General features: G+C 45.7%; 1 protein-coding gene across 1 annotated transcript in view; it reads left to right on the forward strand.

The window, feature by feature from the left end:
* The window catches only part of SYNE3 (spectrin repeat containing nuclear envelope family member 3), a 105583-nt gene that overhangs the window by 23609 nt on the left and 61708 nt on the right, over nucleotides 1-20266 (forward strand). The gene's annotated exons all lie outside the window — the stretch shown is intronic.

Genomic DNA, 20266 nt, shown 5'->3' on the forward strand with positions numbered 1-20266 from the left:
GGTTACATAACGGGCTGCCGCTGTCTGCGCGGCTCCGTGCCCCCCGGTTACAAGCCTGGCAAGGGGCGGCGGGCACATGATGGGCTGAGCTGCAGCCTCCCGTGGAGCGGGCGTGGGGGACGGGACAGGCGGGCCGGAAGGATTGTTTGCAACCCAACTGGAGACGATCCAGAGCAGCAGCCTGCGGAGTGCAGCCACCCAGCCGGGCATCAGTGGGCAGGGCACGGCTCGCCATTGCTCTCGCCTCCCCCGCTTGCATGTGGCGGGGACGGGCTGTGTCAGGCCGATCGGGGACGGGACAGAGGCGGGGAGGGAGCCCGTGAAGGAGGGGCCTCAGCAAACGCCATTCAAACCCCGCAGGCGCCACTGCCGCAGCCGCCTGCTCCCGGATTCCTCCTGCTGAGGCTCGTCCCAAGCAGCCCCCCCCGCCACCCATGCCCCTGCTGGGTAAGTGACCCCTTTCGGGCGCTCCGGGTCAGTGCCGGGGACGGGGGGCGCAAGCCCTGCGGGGTGCCCTGGCGGAGGGCAGAGCGCTGCTCTTCTGCAGGGCACTTTCACAGTCGCTGCTGAACGCCCAGAAGGGGCCGCCGAGCCCTCCGGGTCCCAGCCTGGCCAAGGCCGTGGCAGGCGGGATCCGCGCGCTGACAAGCGGAGAGGAGAGTTGGCACGTTGTGTCCCCCCTTCTGCTGGAAACAAACTTTTTCTAGGCAGCGTAGGGAGTGCGGAGGGGGGCGGGTGCTGCACCCCCAGGCTTGAAGTAGTAATAACAACCCAAATACATGGTTTCCGCCTTCAGCGCCCCCACTATAAAAATTGTTCCAGCACCACTGCAGGGCTTGGGGAAATGAGTGAGTCGCGCTCAGCCTGAGAGGGGAAGCCACCAAGTTGGGTGGCAGCAGAGCTTAACTCTTTCCTGCCCCTGGCACCAGCTGGTGCAGTGGTTCTCAACCAGGGGTACGGGTATGCCTGGGAGCACTGAGAGGTCCTCCAGGGGGTACATCAACTCAGCTGGAGATTTGCCTAGCTTTACAACAGGCGACTTAAAAAGCACTTAGCAAAGTCAGTGCAAAAACTACCATTTCATACGGACAATGACTTGCTTTTACTGCTCTGTACACTTTACACTGCTCTGTACACTTTACATTGCAGTGTGAATTCAATATTTATATTACAATTGAATTATTTTATAATTATATGGTAAAAATAAGACAGTAAGCAGTTTTTCAGTGCACTGTAACACTTTTGTGATTTTATGTCTGATTTTTGTAAGCAAGTAGTTTTTAAGTGAGTTGGAACTTGGGGGTGCACAACACAAATCAGACTCTGAAAGGGGCACAGTCGTCTGGAAAGGTTGAGAACCACTTAACTGGTGGGTTTGCCCTGCACTTGAATCCTGTGGGTGCTAATATTATTCCTGAGGCTCCATTCAGTGTTTTATCCCGCACCTGCACTCTGTTGTGTTCAGCAGGTCTCTGTCAGTCAGCAGGAAGGGGGGGAGGGAGAGGAGTAGTGCACTGGCATTCTGGTATTCGACACGGACATGTAGCATAATGTATTTATAGTTAACCGAAGCAGCCCTGCGGGTGGTGTGAGAGCTACTATGGTACAGCCCTTAATAGTAGTATTCATTTTAACATCCGCTCCCCCCTCCTTCCCAAACACGTGGTAGGGTCAGTGTATAGTGAAACTGAGAACTATACTAGGCTAGCAGGGAGTTCCCTTTAAAAATTCCAATCTGTTTGGAGTTGCAACATGAGCACAAAATGAAAACATCTTTAATTGGTATTGCATAAACTACAAAGAGCTGGAGCTGTTCAGGGGCCCGATCCTGCAAACAGTTCCATGTGTACAGGCCCCTTGTGGCCAAGTAGAGCAGCAATGTCATTTCAGAAAAATTCTGTGGGGCTCCAAGTTGTATCAGCGTATAGAACATTATATCTGATTATATAGCCTGCAGGGGTCGGGGGAGAAGAAGTGGTGCATATAGACCAGTGGCAGGCAACCTGTGGCCCATGGGCTGCATGCGGTAATCCATTCGCAGGCCGCGAGACAGTGTTTACATTGATGATCCGCAGGCATGGCCGCCTGCAGCTCCCAGTGGCTGCGGTTTGCCGTTTCCGGCCAATGAGAGCTGCGGGAAGAGGCACAGGCCACAGAGATGTGCTGGCCGATGCTTCCTGCAGCTCCCATTGGCTGGGAACGGCGAACCGCAGCCACTGGGAGTTGCAGGCGGTCGTGCCTGCCGATGGGCATGTAAACACTGTCTCGCGGCCCGCCAGCGGATTACCCTGACGGGCTGCATGTGGGCCGCAGGCTGCCCACCACTGCTAAAGACCTATGAAAAGGGTGGGGGGGAGTGGCAAACAAAGCGCGCGGGGTGGGGGCAGCTGTCTTCTTTCCCCATAGCAAACGGTGCCTTTGAAGTGGAGCACTAAGGATTCTGCACCAGGGAAAGGGTTTGTGTGGCTCTCTTTGCAGGCTCAGGCTCTGTGTTTGTGATACCTAGAACCACAAGTCCAGATTCCATCACCCTTAATTCTTCTTCACTAGACAAATTGAGCACCAGGCAGTTTTCCATGTCTGGCTCTGTTGGATGAAAATGTAAAAACAACGTCCTGTCTGGTAGACACTGTGGATGTTAACACTATGGGAGGCGGTGTGGCCTAGTGGATAGAGCTGGGAGACCTAGGTTCTAGTCTCAGCTCTGCCACTGGGAAACCTTGGGCAAATCACCTCACCTCACCTCTCTGTGCCTCATCTGTAAAATGAGGATAATGATTGTGACCTTTGTAAAGCACTGTGAGACCTACCAATGAAGAGTGCTACCCAAGAGAGAGGTATTATTACTCAGTGTTCAGACAGTCACGATGGTGAGTACAATATAATTAACTACATAGACATCAGCGACCCCGTGGCACTTTTGTAGGTGCCTGGGCAAACTGTCCCCTGCCTCCACTGTTGTATAAAGTTATAATCCTGGGAGAGCTCTTTACGCCCGTAAAACCAGCTATCACCTTTTGCTATTGCTTTTGTATTAAAGACACAGTGTAAATAAATGTAAAGTAACAATGGAATGAAAATGTGAGTTTGCCGTGGAAACTCTGGTGCAGTTTAATGATAGTGTCCCATTTTGTGCTCTGATAGAATGAAATCTCATTTAAAATGAAAGACATGGCTGGGGGTGGGAGGAAAAAGGGGAGGCAGACATCTGCAGTTTGGTCCTTTACAACTTGGAATCAAGAGCCTAAATCTTTGACATCAATGTGTAATTTGCTCTTTATTATCCCATTACATTGTGAACAAGTCTTGACTCATAGCCCTCAAGGGTTAATGTAAAAGGCACATTTCCCTGTGTGTAATTACTTGGCCATCACGGCTCATCCAAGGCCACATAGCAAGGCTGTGTAATTACAGCTTGGCACACAGTACTCCAGTGTTGTAGATTTGTTGCTGGCATACTCTGTTCAGGGAATCCTGCCCACGCTGTTTGACTGGCAGTTGCAAGGGCCCGTAAAAATGAAGAATAAACAATCATCGTTCCAGAAGGGGAGTTGCTTCCACCAAAGGGGCGGGGAAGGGAAACTCTTTGAGATTGTCGGTTGGGTGAGTGACTGGGGCAAAGGAACCACAGAGACAATTAAAATGTGTTTCCTGTTGTTTGGCTTCAGCTCCATAAAGCCCACCCTTAAATCACCATGCTCTCCCTTGCTATATATTGTACTCCAACAACGAACGTTGTTTTCAGGGGTTGTAATTGTACTAAGCTATGGAACAACAGTCCACAAAATCAATGTGTCAGAAATGGAACCTCTCATCTTCGCTGCTGTGCTCACTCCTGTTCCTTCCCCTCTTCTCTCTGTCCCATTTGGCAACTGCACTATCCACCTCATGGTGCAGGCTCACAGTCTTCTGTGCCCTCTTCCTCTCTTCTCTCCTGGTGTCCAAACTCTTGTTAAATCCAGCTGCTTAGCATGTGTGTGTGAGGAAAGCTAAAACTTGAGCCCTACCACCCAGGGCAGGGGGGCGCGGAGCTGAAATCCAATGGCTTCAGCCCCAGGCAGGGGGCCTGTAACCTGAGCCCTGCCTCCCAGGGCTGAAGCTTTGGCTTTGGCGCCAGGCCGTGGAGCTTGGGCTTGGACTTTGGCCCTGGGTAGTGGGGTTCAGGCTTTAGCTTCTGCCACAGGTGGTGAGGCTCAGACTTTGGCTCTGGCTCTGGCTCCTAGCCCCAGCAAGTCTATCACCAGCCCTGGTGACCCCATTAAAACAGGGTCACAAGCCCATTGGGCTACTGACCCACAGTTTGATCATCATCATCATCATCATGTTCCTATTATGCCTCTGGTGTTTAGGGTAGTGATGAAGCTCCGCTCCTGTCTGTTTCTGGTGTCAAAGTTAGACTCAGGACTCTCAGTTTGTCAGACCACTCTGTTTTATTAGCACAGCGCTCTGCTAATAACACCCAGATAATGTGAGCACCATGCAAGACACAAACTATCTTATTTATACAGATAAAAGGGCGAGAACTTAACAAGATAACAAAGGAAGCAGAATCTGATAAGTTTACCTGGGCTAGGCATGCATATCTTATTTCCTTACTAACTATTACCCATCTTCTGTTAACGTTTTGCCATTAGCACCATTGTTTATGCCTAATGTTTCTTTTCCTGGCACCTGTATTTCAACATTTCTTATATCTGCTTAAAGGTACATACAACATTTCTTTAATCCATTCTTATTTTTACAATATAATTCATTCTGCTTTCACACTGGCAAGTCTTTCAATGGTTCCCCAGCTGTGCCCCAGGTTTTTCAGCTCAGCTTCCACAGCTCTTTGCTATGTTTTTTTCGGGTGGCCTCGTTTTTGCTTCCTTCAGGTGTCCATCTTATTGCTACTCTGGTGATGGACTCAGTTTCCATTCGAAGCACATGACGGATCCATCTCCAGCGCCCCCTGGCAATGCTGGTGCTCAGGTCCTCTTGGCTGCACTGTGTCAATAGATCTTGGTTTGAGATTGTTCTGGGCCAAAATATACGGAGGATTTTTCCAAGGCAGGTTGTATGGAATGAAGACAGTTTGGACATGTCATACTTTCTCATGCCCCAGCATTCTGCACTATAAAGTAGTGTTGAAAGTACGCAGCACTGATAAATCTTGAGTTTGGTTTTGGTGTTGTATTTTGATGATTTCCAGACTATATTAAGCTCCTGAAGGTGTTTCTGGCTTTATTGATTTTGTTCCGGATGTCCTGGCTTGTTCCACCATCCTGACTGATGGTGCTGTCCAAATATGTGAATGTTTCTACTGGTGATGGTGAGGCAATATAAAAGGTCATGATATCTGCCTTACTGTGGTTGATTTTCAGTCCAATTTGCTGTCTGAATGCATTGAGTCTAATTGTTTTTTCTTGTATATGGTGTTGGGTATGTGGTAGGAGAGCGACATCATCTGCAAAGTCCAGGTCTTCAAGGGATGAGAAGAGTGTCCATTTAATGCCTTGTGGCACGTTTTCTGTTGCACGCTGCATTATCCAGTCAATGGCAATGCTGAAGATGATTGCAGACATGACACACCCCTGATGTACTCCTGTTTTGACTTCAAAACTGAGCTCACTGTGATCAACACTGCATGTAAAGTTGAAATAGAAGCTTTTGATTACGTTGATTGTACGAAAAGGAATTCCATATGCCCGCAGAATGCGCCATAGGCTGGTTCTGTGAATGCTATCAAACGCCTTCTCAAAGTCTATGAAATTTATTCAGAGTTGCCATTGCCATTCTAAGCACTGTTCTGTTACGTTTCGTAGAGTGAAGACAGGGCTGTCATTAGGCATATGCAGAACATGCAGCTGCGTAGGGCATAATTTGGGGCACCAAATTTCGTGGTGCCCAAGGCAGCTGCATGCTGCGTATGCGGTGCTGGCTCCAGCAGCCATCCACATCCCCCAGCCAGCGCCCCTGCTCCACCCCCGCCCTGCCCCCATTTGACCCCTTCTCCCAAGCACTCCCCACCTCTGCTCTGCCCCCATCACACCCCCATTCCACCCCTTCCTTCAAGCCCCCTCCCCCAAGTGACGTGGCCCGCAGGATTAGTGGGGTACTGAAGCCGGCAGAAGGGGTCGGGCCCACCCCCACACTCACCAGTGGCAGCAGAAAGCAGAGCGACCTGGCCCCAGCCCGCTCCGCTCCATCAGCTCCCAGCCGCGTTGCTCCACTTCCCCCCACCGCCACTGGGGGTGGGCCTGACCCCTTCCTCCAAGCCCCCTCCCCCAAGCGACAGGGCTGGGAGCTGGGAGAGTGGAGCGGTCTGGGGCCGGGTTGCTCTGCTTCCCACTGCCGCTGATGAGGGCGGGGGGGATGGGGCAGGCCCGACTCCTGCTGCTGGTGCCAGGCCACCTGCTAATCCCCAGTGCTGTCCTGGGCCTCCCTGCCCCACTGCTGCCCCCCACAGCTCCTGCCCCTGCGGCCCTGCAGCCCTTGAGTGCAGTCCCTTCTGCCCCCCTCGGAGGGGCCAGCCACCCAGCGGAGCGCCCCTTGCCCCCGCCCCCGCAGATGGGGGTGCAAGTGCTTGGGCTGCGTAGGGCACCACCATAGGTAGGGATGGCCCTAAGTGAAGATCTGGTCTGAAGACCATTTCCAAAAACCAACTTGCTCTTTTCTCAGAACGCTATCAACTGCCTCTGATATATGGTGGACTATGATCTTACACAATACTTTCCTTGGCACAGATAAAAGTGTGATAAAAGAGAACCCCGGAAAAACCTGTCTTCTGCTCCTGCAGCTGTGAGCGTATCTCCCGCAACGTCTTCCTTAAGATTCTTCCCTGGCTCCTTGTTTTCTCCAGCATTCAGTTGAGAGTCCGTGCTCTCACTTCCAAGACTCTGCACATCCATGCTGTAAAGGGGGAATACACAAAGCTGCAGCATTGCGTCAGTTTCCCCTAGCCCCTTGTTTTCTGTTGACTCCCCTGTTCCCAAATGCCTGTTTTCTGTTTATGGTTTCTGTCTCCATTAGGACTTCTTTCAGCAAAATTTTACTCATGCAAGTAGCCCTTAGTCACATGAGTAGTCCCACAGAAGTCTGTTGGAATTATTCACATATGTAAGGGTTATTCAAATGAGTAAGGGTTGCAGGATTTTCTTTAAAGCGGGGCTGTCTTCTCATTTGCCTCTAAATCATCATGTCCTCCATATGGTGCTAAATAAATAATGAAAAAATAATACAAATAGCACCACATTCCATTGAGATCCATTTGCTGTTACTGCTTGGGACATTACTTCTAGCTCCGTGTCTGTTGCAAGCTGTTCGAAAATCTTTGTACATGGTAATTCCTTGCTGGTTAAGGAATGTAAAAAAGAAATAATAAAAGGCATCAATTGTTTTTCAGTGTTTTTTGAAAGGGTCTCAAATCTGTGGGCAGTGGACGTGCACAAATGCAGAATCTCTTGTTGCCAAGGATGTGAGCCAACTGGGTTTTGAGGGAAAATGTAACCAGTTACGGCCCCTAGCAACTTGATCTCTACAGAAAGCATAACTCTGAGTGAGTCACATGAACATTATTGTTTACAAATGAGTTATGATGAAGCAGGCTCTGTCAAAGCTGATAGTCCTTCTATGAAAATACATAACAATATTCTCCTCTTTAGATCATTCATTGCTCTCCTCTAATCCTGTGCTCCCACTTTCTTCGTGGACCCAGTCCTGAGAAGTGCTGAGTGCTCTCAGCTCCTGTTAGCATTTGGCACCTCGCGAGGTCAGGCACTGTGCTCCTCTGCTCCCATCTTCTCCTCCTCCTCCACCTCTTCCTTCGGGCTCTGTGCCCCTGCTGCTCTCCCCTTGGAGCAGTCTCCCACAACTCACATGCTGAGCTCTCTCCTTCTCCTTTAGAGCCTTCCTGAAAGGCTACTCCTTTTGAACAGCCTTCCTTTGCATGACCTTCATCTCCTGATCTCACTGACAACATCTCTGACCCTTATGTGCAAACCATTGTCTGGTGCATCACATAGGTCTTTTACAGTGTTAGCTCCCCAAGGCAAGATTCTGGTCTTCTGTGTCCTTCAAGTGCTTGATTTGTACGGCACAATGGGGCCCTGAGCTCTGTTGGGGTCTTTAGTAAGACAGTTGGTCTCTTTGTTAAGGCTGTTGTGTTGGATATATTTATGGCCAGTTCTTTCTTTGTGTGTATGTTGTAAATTTAAATTTATGGGATGGGAGCACTGGATAGATGCCCGTAAATATGTTTAAAAAATTTAAGAAAATAAATAGTACAAAAAATTAGTAATAAAAAAATATGGGGCTGTTAGCTTTGACAATGTTCCCTTTAACTGAGAGACGGAGCGAACTGCGGTTTGTTGCAAAAATATTTAGAACCGTTACTGTTGTGGTGCAAACCAGCAGCAGGTTGGGAATAGTAATGGTATTCAAAAGCTGTTACCATTTGATGGCTGTTTGGTGGTTCATGTGAAACAAATATCGTGGTCTCATCCAGTTCCCATTAGGGAGATTACAAAACCCACTGTCCTTATTGGCATCCGCATTGGCAGCCCAGACATAGAGATCAAAAATATAATTGGCTACAGATATTGATTGATACCTCATATCTAGAGGTAGTTCCTCCAGCATTGAGACACTTTGGGGAGTAGCTTGCTTGGGTAGTGCCCATGCTGTACCTGGAACACTCCATTTTCCAAGTCTGCCAGTCCAGTACCAAATAGAGCATCAAATGAGTTCAGAACACTGCAAGAGGTTACCTTTCAGGTATACAAAGCCAGTGCAAACAGTAAATACACCAGATTTGTTAATCATTGTGTTTGGCTGTGGTTGACTCATGGATTTAGCAAGGTGGGGCGAGCCATTGCTTTTTATGTTTTGTGCCTGCGCTATTCACTGACAACCAGGACTCTTGAAACAATGACGGATTAAATCGAGTTACTCCCAGGATGACATTAGCCTTATTACAATGAAATGATTCATTGTGATGTCAGCTGCGGAACTTTCAACTTCGGCTGAATTAAGGAGCCCTGCCTCACTAAATGACAGGAGCCTCTTGTGCAGTCCAGTCTGTATAATGCAAACGTAGAAGCTGAGACTGTTTGTAAGCCTTAGGAGGGTCATGCCAGGCTGTGATTTGTGTGTGTGTGTGTGTGTGCACGTGCCTTCAGTTAATAAACAATCTTCGATGGCCTGTGCTTTCTGTGTTGAAATAAATTTGGGCAGACATCTTAATTGCACTGCAAGAAAAAAAGGCGGTGATTTCTCAAGAAGGCACGGCCCCATCTGGTGCTCTTTAGGTTGTTTGCTTTTAGACTACTTAATTCCTTGTGGTTTTGATGTTTTATTTATATATCACCATTGGTGTCCATCCTACTTTACAGCCAAAAGGAGACCAGGGGCTTGACACAAAATGCACTGAACTCCACAGTACTCTTTCCTTTGACTTCACTGGGGTTGGGATCAGGTGTCAGGCCCTAACCCCGGGCCACATCCAAATTGCACAGATAACATACTGGGGAAAGTGGAAAGGAAGGGAGATGGGAAACAAGGAAACCAGGTAGGCCAACATTCATTCCGAATTCAGATAAGTGGGGGGTGGTTCTGTGTTTTCCTGGTTTGTTTGTATGTATGTATTTATTACAAGTTGACGTAACAGTTAGAACTGCAATATGCAGTAAGGCACTTACGACTCAAAATGTTCTGAAATGTGGTCATGCTATCAGTGGCACTGACCTGTAAGTGGTTATTCATACCTTTTAAAGTTGCATGGGCACTATTTATTTTTTTGTGCATAATGCCTGTCAATGGAGGATCCCAGAAACACTTGAGATATTGGGCCATAATCTGCTCCCATGAAAATCAATAGTAAAAAATGCACTGGCTTTAATGGGAGAAGAATCAGATCCATGAATGTTTCAAACATCCTTGGGAGGTAGGTAAATATAATTATATCTCTATTACAGTTCAGGAAACAAAGGCATATGGGGACCAAGTGATTTACCCAAGATCGGCGGGTAGCAATCGAATTCTCGGAGTTCGATATATTGCGTCTCATCTAGACACGATATATCGAACTCCGAACGCGCTCCCGTCGACTCCGGAACTCCACCACCGCAAACGGCGGTGGCGGAGTCGACGGGGGAGCCGCGGACGTCGATCCCGCGCCGTGAGGACGGGTAAGTAACTCGAATTAAGGTAGTTCGACTTCAGCTACGCTATTCGCGTAGCTGAAGTTGCGTACCTTAGTTCGACCCCCCTCCCCAGTGTAGACCAGGCCCAAGGGCCACAGTGGTTGAGTGACAGTCAGGAACAGAACTGCTGATCCAGAGTCCAAGCTTCCACTGAACACATTCCCTCCCATTTATTACTTTGGTGCAATAGTGTCTTGTGGTTTTCGTGAATGTCATGCTTCATGGTTCTAAATGGCAGAAGACTCAGGACAACGCTAACTCTGAGAGAACTAGAGCCTTCTTGAAAATCCTTTTATTTATCTAATAAATATTGACCTGATTCTACACTTGTTTATTTAAGTAAAATTCCCATTGAAGTTTTGTGAGTTTTGCCTGAGTAGGCAGTATATTGTTTGCAGTGTTGTAGCTTTGTTGGTCCAAGGATATGAGAGAGACAAGGTGGGGGATGTAATAACTTTTATTGGTCCAATATCCTCACCTACCTTGTTTCTAAGGAGTATTTTGTCAACTCCTTTTGTGACGTGAAACAACCTTGAAACAATTTATAGGTGGGCGATTGTTAAGGGAGGAAGGATGGCCATGTAGTTAAGGCACTGGACTGGGATCAAAGAGAGCTGGGTCCATATTTCAAGCTCTGCCACAGACTAATACCTGATGTGTTTCGAGTTTGGCACCCTAAATCACAGGTCACTGTTGGAAACCACGGCCTTAATTTCCTTTGTGCCTCTCTCGAAAATGAGCATGCTCATCCTTTCCTAATGGACAAGGGTGTTGTGAGGCAAGAGCCATTCATGAATGTGGGGCACTGAGATAATCTGATAAGCACTGTAGAGAAGCCTGTAAGTAGGTAAATAAGCTAGCACATGGGCTGGAATGACAGCAGCAAGAAGAAAATCAAATTGTGACTCAAGAGCTAGGATAATTTTTAAATTGTAATGTAGCCTCTGTTTGTTATGTGGATCAGTGGTGTCTGATTTAAGGAATCAGACACCAGGTTTTTTTTACTGTTATAATAATGAAGCAATTGTAGGAGACTAGAGGGTATTGTGTTTTAGACTAAAAAACAATTTTACAGAACTAATCAGCATTTTATAATGCTAACACATGCACCGAATCTTTGGATGTCTGCAGCAAAGATATCTGTATTAGGCAGCCATTGGGGACTGGATGGCTTGGCAGATTGGTAATAATGGGGTATAGAGCCTTTTACCTCTGGGTAATTGGCTTGAATCCATACTGGGTCAGCAGTGACAGAAAGCCATTACCATCTGATGACTGTATGGTGACTTATGTGAAATGAGTTGGTCTCAGTCCAGTTCCCAATGGACTCCTATATAGACTGTAACCAAAATCCTGACTGATTTAGAACAATGACAGCTCTCGTCTCTTAGTGCCCCTACTCTAATTGCGCTACACTGATGACATCTTCATCATCTGGACCCATGGGAAGGAGGCCCTTGAGGAATTCCACAGGATTTCAATGATTTCCACCCTGCCATCAACCGCAGCCTGGACCAGTCCATACAAGAGATTCACTTCCTGGACACTACAGTGCAAATAAGCAATGGTCACATAAAAACCACCCTATACTGGAAACCTACTGACCGCTCCACTTACCTACATGCCTCCAGCTTTCACCCAGATCACATCACATGATCCATTGTCTACAGCCAAGCCCCAAGATACAACTGCATTTGCTCCAATCCCTCAGACAGAGACAAACACCTACAGGATCTCTATCAAGCGTTCTTAAAACTACAATATCCACCTGGGGAAGTGAAGAAACAGATTGACAGAGCCAGAAGTATACCCAGAAGTCACCTACTACAGGACAGGCCCAACAAAGAAAGTAACAGATCACCACTAACCATCATCTACAGCCCCCAACTAAAATCTCTCCAGCGCATCATCAAGGATCTACAACCTATCCTGAAGGACGATCCCTCACTCTCACAGAGCTTGAGAGACAGGCCAGTCCTCACTTACAGACAGCCCCCCAATCTGAAGCAAATATTCACCAGCAATTACACACCACAAAACAAAAATACTAACCCAGGAACCAATCCCTGCAACAAACCCTGTTGCCAACTCTATCCGCATATTTATTCAAGGGACACCATCACAGGACCTAACCACATCAGCCACACCATTAGGGGCTCGTTCACCTGCATATCTACGAATGTGATATATGCCATCATGTGCCAGCAGTGCCCCTCTGCCATGTACATTGGCCAAACCGGACAGTCTCTATGCAAAAGAATAAATAGACACAAATCAGACATCAAGAATTGTAACATTCAAAAACCAGTAGGAGAGCACTTCAGTCTCCCTGGACACGCAATAACTGACTTAAAAGTGGCCATACTTCAACAAAAAAACCCCTCAAAACCAGACTTCAACGAGAAACTGCAGAACTGGAATTAATTTGCAAACTTGACACCATCAAATTAGGCCTGAATAAAGACTGGGAGTGGCTGGGTCACTACAAAAAGTAATTTTCCTTCTGTTGATATTCACCCCTTCTTGTCAATTGTTGGGAATAGGCTACATCCACCCTGTTTGAATTAGCCTCATTAGCACTGACCCCCGTCCCCCACTAGGTAAGGCAACTCCCATCTTTTCATGTGCTGTAATATATATACCTGCCTACTGTATTTTTCACTCCATGCATCTGTTGAAGTGGGTTTTAGCCCATGAAAGCTTAGGCCCAAATAAATTTGTTAGTCTCTAAGGTGCCACAAAGAGTCCTCATTGTTTTTGCAAAATCGTATTGGCAGTCTCAGCAGAGAGGCAAAGGGCAGAATCTGTTTGGAGACTGACTTATCCTGTTGTCCTTTCAAGACACGTTAATGGCAGGGCAGTGTGAGGAAATTTGCCCATGCCATACATATTCTGTGGATGAACAGAAGAAACCAACCTCTGGAGCTGTCAGTTCAGTGTCTTCCCTGAGCAATAAATTATCTGTAATTGTACTGACTGACTTTCCTTAATGCAAACATTCTCATCTCATGGCTGCACTTCAGTCTCTGCGGGAATGTGGTAGTTGGCTACATTTCTGGTAGACAGCAATGCTTGACAAATGTAGATGATGTTTCTTATTTAAGTCAGCAAGAATGTTCTATAGTTCAGGTAGTAAACACAAGGGGTTTGGCATTTGGTTTGTAGGTAGAATATGTAGCACATCAGGCTGGCTCAGTAAATGTATCAGAGGCTTCATTCTTAGTTTCAATCTCCTGCTCAGAAGGAAAGAACCCAAGGGGAACTATAATTGTTGACTTGTAAGACAGTAGAAATCATGGGTGATATCCTGGCCCTATGGAAGTCCGTGGCCAAACCCTTGTTGATTTCAGTGGAGCCAGGATTTCACCCCATACTTTCAGATTAAAGGTCATAAGAGCTCTATTAATTTTTGTGCCGAGGGTTTAAAAAATGCTTCACATACAGGTTACGTAGAACGCTGTTGGGTAGATAAGATCTTCAGCCTTACATGCTCCAGAATGAAAGAAATAGATGTGGATTTAGCATCAAAGCTTTAAATCCCATTGTGCTTTAGACCCACTTTGTCCACTAGAGAGACATTTTTTTAACAACACTTTCAGTGCAGAATTAACTCCTTTTCCCATCTTTCCAGGTTGCCAAACGGGCTTGTGAATCTGGCTAGCAAAACATGGGAAACTTGCTTCTCCAAAAGCCTTGAAGATTGAAGGCAAAGTGCCCAAGATCAGTCTGTTCCTTGAAAATTATTATTTGTTACACCAGCAGGGTGGGAGCCCCATTGTGATGATAGGCAATGCGCAAAGCATAAAATGATGTGGACCCTGCCTTGGGAAGCATATAATCTAATTTAAGACTAAAATCAACAAGTTCATGGTTAGTGAGATAAAGCACAGGAGGGGAAAGAGAATGAGTGTAATGGTAATGAGAGTGCCTGTTAACATAGGTTAATTATGTGCTCAATGCAGAGCTCTCAAATTACTTATGCCTGGCAGCCCCCTTGTCTGCTTTTCCTAGAAATACCTTGGCACATCCTCACATGCCACTCCTTATGCTTATGGAAGATACTTCTCATCTCAATTTGCAAAGCCACCATCTTCTCTTTGAAATCCCTCCTTAAAATCTTCCTTTCCATCAGGCATTGATTATGTTGGTGTCCACCTGGGACAAATGAGATGCCATGGTCACAAAGACACAAACACCCTTCCCTTTAGTGTTGCCTGGTCTTCCTACTTCAATTGTCTGTTTATTCACCTGTTGTGTGCTGTGAGAATCCTAGATTTTGTGAGTTCTCTGGGCCAGGGACTGTCTGTGTGTTCTTCGTTTGTACAGAGCCTGGTATAATGGCACCCTGATGCCGAACTGGGAATCTTACTGCAGTAGTAGTAGTAGTATAATTAATAGCTGGATGATTAAATATAACTATGTAAATTACTAAATATCAGCAGACCCATTGTTTTAAAGAGGGATGGGTTGACTTTAAAGCTGGCTGCGGTTGTTGGGTAGTTGACTTGTTCCTTGTCAGAGCTTGAGTGACGCCCTTTCCCCACGCAGTAATACGGATAGTGGATTCCTTCAGCACTCTAGAAGAAATTCCTTTGACATCGATCCGTTGATCGGCATTTACACCATACTCATCACTGTGGTGTCTAGTGGCCCTACGCTGAATGGTCGCTTAAGCCACTTTTTTGCCCCGCGAAACAACCATTTCTACAGAGTCAAAAGGCTTCTGTATTCCCTCCCCAACGGGGGGTTTCTAGTTCTTTATCAGAGCTCTGAAGAAATTTTATCCTGCTTTGAACCCTACAATTCTTGTGGCCCTGATGTGTCTCAGCCACCTTGTGGCCCAGGAGAACTAAACTGTCTTAGGAACGCATCAACCTTGTCCCCTAAGTACTGGAGCTCAAGCAACATGAGATCTCTTGTCCCCCCTGGTAGCCCATAGACTGGGAATCAAACCCATGCAGCAGTGCGTAGTTGCAGATTATTACCTTGCAACTAAGCCAGTCTGCCCAGGGCATCATTTAAGTACGGTAGATTAAACAGTGAGCCAAAATAATCCTTTAAGTAACTCCATTGGCTTCAGTGTTTAATGAGCTGTGTTTCCTTTGCAGCATGTGAACTGTGGGCTTATTTGAAAACATCTAACCAGTTTTATTTATAGGAATACTTGAATTCATGTTTGAACACAGAATGTGTAGATTCAAAAGTTACCATTTACACTGCTGCCTTTCACCCAGCTGCAACACTGATGGGTTTGAAAGTGCTAGCGAGAAAAAAAAACAGACAATTTTGTTTTGGGGGCACATGCAGAAAGTGAAGCATTGTTATGAAATATCAGTATCAGTTTACGATCAGCTTTGGGACTGAGGGGAATTGTGCTCATAAATGGTAATTTGGGATTTATTAAAATATAAATACACTTCTACCCTGATATAACGCTGTTCTCAGGAGCCAAAAAAATCTTACCACATTATAGGTGAAACTGCGTTATATCAAACTTGCTCTGATCCGCTGGAGTGTGCAGCCCCGCCCCCCCGGAGCACTGCTTTACCACGTTATATTTTAATTCATGTTATATCGTGTCGTGTTATATCGGGTTAGAGGTGTATTATATTTCAGTGCTCACTCACTGAAAGTTTTCTGGGGAATTGGCAGATTTCTGCCCGTTAGTTTGATTCTTATGTTATCGATAATGGACTCGGTCCATCCTAAATTGCCTTAGTGGCTGCTGAGCTCCATGAGTCTTCTAGGATAGTCATCAACAGAGGCTGCTTCTCATTGTGAGGGAGTATCTCCCCTGTAGAAGAAGCTGCACAATGTTGCTGTTATTTATTTTCATCACCATAGTGCTTCATAGCCCTAGCCATAGACAGTGTGCTAGGTGCTGTGCAAACAGCACAAAGACAGTCCATGCCCCAAAGCACTTACAATCTAAGTAAATGTGGATTTCAGCCTTATGTGGCTGCCCAAGCTTGCTTCCTTCCTAGGGAGTACGTTCTTAGCCCAAATGCTATAAGGCTGTAGCAAATTTCCCAGCTGGGGAGAGCAGACAGGACAGAGAGGAGGCTCACCTGTGAACATTCTAACCTCTGCCCCTGAGGCAGCTTGGCAGTCCCAAGGTCTGAAGCTGGTTTCTTTTTGGATAGATGGGCCTGCACCTCAGCACAGCAAGCAAGTTTCATTACATTTCCATCTGCATAGAGCCCTGTACTAAGAGAGCTTCTGTCAGAGTGGGGATTGTGTAATCATAGTCTTGAAAGTAGGAGGGATCTTGATCTGTCTGCTGTTCTGAAAGTGAATTATTTTCCTTTTTGGAACATAGAAGCAGTAAACTCCTAAGATGCTTCTCTCTGATGTTCACACCTTCCTGTCCCTGGTTTGCTTTTTCAAGCTGTGGCCAAATTCTGCCCTGAGCTATACTCTCAGTTGCCGACACGGGGGTTGCACACTTGTAGCTGAGAGGAGAATTTGGTCCTTAGCTTCTAGCTTCGCTCTTTATCTGTTTCTTTTGCTAACAGTCTCCGAGGGGGTGTAGCAGGGCACTGCAGGGCCTTCTTGGCTCCTGCTCCTGCCATGCTGACAAAGTCACTCAGAGACCCTGGAGTTCAGTAACCACTGGTGCCATTTATTTATGGGTTATGCTCCCACCACCTTTTCACTATACACAGCTTGGGTGCTAGTGTCTGCCCCCAGGAAGGCTGAGGAAGAGATATCACTCTGCTCCCTTTGGCTTCCTTCCTCCCAGCCTTTTCTATAACCCCAGGCTAATTGGGCTGGCAGCTGTCTCCCATTCACCAATTATGCGCAGGTTTTCTCTAGCGGGCTCCAATTTACTTCCCTTAATGGGAGTTGGTGTGACACAGGGCTGAGTCAGCAGTTCTTGCCCAGCACTCTGTTACAGGGGGTCTTCTAGGGGCTAAGTTAGTAAACAATTTCTCTTTACAGTGTTCCTCTTTTCTCCCTGCTTTGTTTTTACATTTCCTGGACCTAATTTTCCACTCACTTAAATGGGTGCAAAACTGATGTGAGAGGAGGATCAGACCTGACTTTTTCCTCTTCTCCATCCCCATGTTTTCTCTACCTTTCCAGTCATCATTTCCTCTTTACATTCATCTTAACCCTAGAAATCTGGCCAAGTATAGTGCAAATTAAGATGACGTGGGTCAGGTTCTGCTTTCATTTACACTAGTCCAAATCCACAAAGATTCCATTGACTTCTGTGGAGTTACTCTGCATTTACACTGGTGTGAGTGAGAGTGCAATCTGGCTATGCCTTGGAGCAGATAAACTGGATTCAGCATGCTCTGATGGTGGAAGTGTAAACTACACCCAGTGTAGCAGTGGTGCAATCCTGCAGGTTTGACTTGCTAGCAAGCTTAACAGTAACAATGGCTCAAGACATCAGAACTGAGTTGAGAAAACATTGCATTTTATTTTCCAACGGTTCCAGGAAGTCAGGAGACAGACAACACCTAATGAGTTTGAGCATCAGAAAAGTGTGATGCATGAAACACAGATTCCGTTTGGGAGATCCCTGGCCAAACAGCAATAGCGCTGGTGTTGATTGAAGAAGTTGGCTAAATTCTGCCCTATTTTCCTGGGATTGTAGAGCTGTAACTGATTCACAGTCAGCTAATATGTCAATCAGATTCTTCTCGGCAGTACAAGCAAGAAAAATCTACTGCCAGGAAAGTGCAGAAGAAACGGAAAAATACTTAAGACAGGCAAACAAAAGTTACCTCTGTGTCCAAGATTATATCAATGATTTCTGAAGGCTCGGCTCTAATTTGTACCCATGCTGCACTTTTGCTTCTTACTGTTTTTAGTAATTCCTGTTCTACAAACATCTGTCAGACATAATAATTTCAAACATTAATCCCTACAGGAGTTAACCAGCTAGTTAGTTGGTGACCTGAACTCTAGAGAGTTTCCTGGGGATTATCTCTATTTAAATCTTACTCACCTTTTAAACAGTGGCATCATGCTGTGTGCTGTCCTTTCTTTGGTCAGATTGATCTCTAGTCTGGCTTCTCATCTCCCATCCATGCCCATTTAGTAAGAGGAAATCCTATTCTCTCACTATCATGACTAAAAAGAAACTCATCTCTTTTCCTTCGTACTCAGATGTCCTAATTTATATCACCATGCTGCACTGATGTCACAACTCCTAACAAAGTAAATCCTTAGGCTGGGTTGTGATTGGGTCCCTGGAAACCAATGGGGAATGGTGGTGAAATCAGAACAGAATTTTGACTGTAATTTTTCCAGAATCCCTAAGATTCAATCAGATTTTTGTGGGATTTTCTTTGTTATCCACATGATCCTTCTACATTTACCACTTGATACTAACATAAGACACAAAGAGAGTCTTTAAAAGTATTAATGAGTTGGTGCCAGCCTCCAGTAGCGGGGCTGAGAGTTGCAGAGTAGAAGCAGCCAGCAGGAGTCAATAGGGAGTGCTGCTGAACAGCCAGAAGAGGCAATGATTCAGGAAGACACGACATAGCAACACTACAGACTTAGAACAGTAGCTGTGACTGAAATTACTGGGGATTGAGTTTTAAAACCTAGGACAGTCCTGGCCAACTCAGGACTCCTGAAAGCTGTGGATAATTTTCCTTAGGTTTGTTATGTAGTCTGACCTTAAAGTCACAAGATATTTATAATTCCAGGTGGACAGAACTAAGGGATGGGTTTGTGTCTGCAAAATGAAAACCAGAAGTTCAGATCCAGGCCCCGTTTGATCTGAGATCTAAAGATGAGGAAGTTTGTATAAATAGTTCTGGCTTTGACACGCCTCTTCTACTGACCTTCATGCAGGTGATATGCAGGCAAACCTTACCGCTTTCTTTCTAGATTAGATTTCTAGATTTGCTGGGACGTTGTTAGTGTATTTCACAAGGAAAATGTCAATGAACTAGTGTAACTCTATAGTAAACACTAGCTTTTTCCAATTTAACAGACAATACACAACACCTCCTATGGATAGTGCCACTAGTTCAGTATTATCAGACCATTGTGCAAGATATGGCCCTATGTGTATAGAGCAAGTTAGAAGGTTAAGGAAACTTAATAACACTTGCAAATATAGAACATAATTTGACTATAGCTTCACCATTTGCATTTAGTGAGCCCTGTGCAGGAAGTGTCTGTCACAGGCTCTGTTTCACTTCAGTTTAGCAGCAGTACTGCCCCACAGACACGATATTCAGATTTTCCTTCTTAAAGGTGATGTTTACCTATTTTCTAGGTCAGTGTTTCTCAGTTTGTGGTGTGCATATCTTGGATGGTTTGCCAGGGCACAACTGCTGGATCACACTCTGTGGGTTGGCAGTGGTGGGGAATAGTTGATACAACACAAAACCCTTTTGAAAAAAAACAAGTTACCTATGTTCACATTAATGACACATGGTGTTCTAACGAGCTTTGTGTTTGTGCTTTGAGATTACTGGTGAAAGACTATTACTTCTTTAGGGCGAGAGTTCAGATTGTTGTGTTGTGGTGGGAATATACATTACTGTAACAAAGAAAAAAATATTTCGGTGGGATATACAAGATTCTTAACTATCCATATCCTAACTTTTAAGTGCTTGAGATTTGTGAATGATGTGACATTATCATCACTCAGCAACTGTAATTGTTTTTTGAATATACAAACGTGTGTATAGATATATCTATATATAGATGGCCCCTCAGCTGGTGTCAATTGTTACAGCTCCATTGACTTCAATGGACCTGACAATTAACTGCTGAGGATCTGCCCCATAATATTTAGCACAGGGTTTTCGAAGGAGCCTAAGGAAATTAGGCACGAAGGCCGAGATCTTCAGAGGTATTTAGTACTCCTAATTCCCATTAATTTCAGCTTTGATTTCAATGGGAGTTAAGGCATCTAAATGTGAGGATTTGAAATTCAGTGGGATTTGAGCATATAACAGTTAGATTCTAACTCCTTTAGGTGCCATGACTGAAAATCCCAGGTATAGTTATTAACATGTAAGTTATTACATTTCCGAAAGGTTAGCAAAGTTGAATTCCACTGCGGTAGGGAGTGTTAAATGTTTGCTTTACTTTCATTGCTCAGCAGC

This window comes from Mauremys reevesii, linkage group 4 (assembly GCF_016161935.1).
Source record: "Mauremys reevesii isolate NIE-2019 linkage group 4, ASM1616193v1, whole genome shotgun sequence".
Classification (NCBI taxonomy): Eukaryota; Metazoa; Chordata; order Testudines; family Geoemydidae; genus Mauremys; species Mauremys reevesii.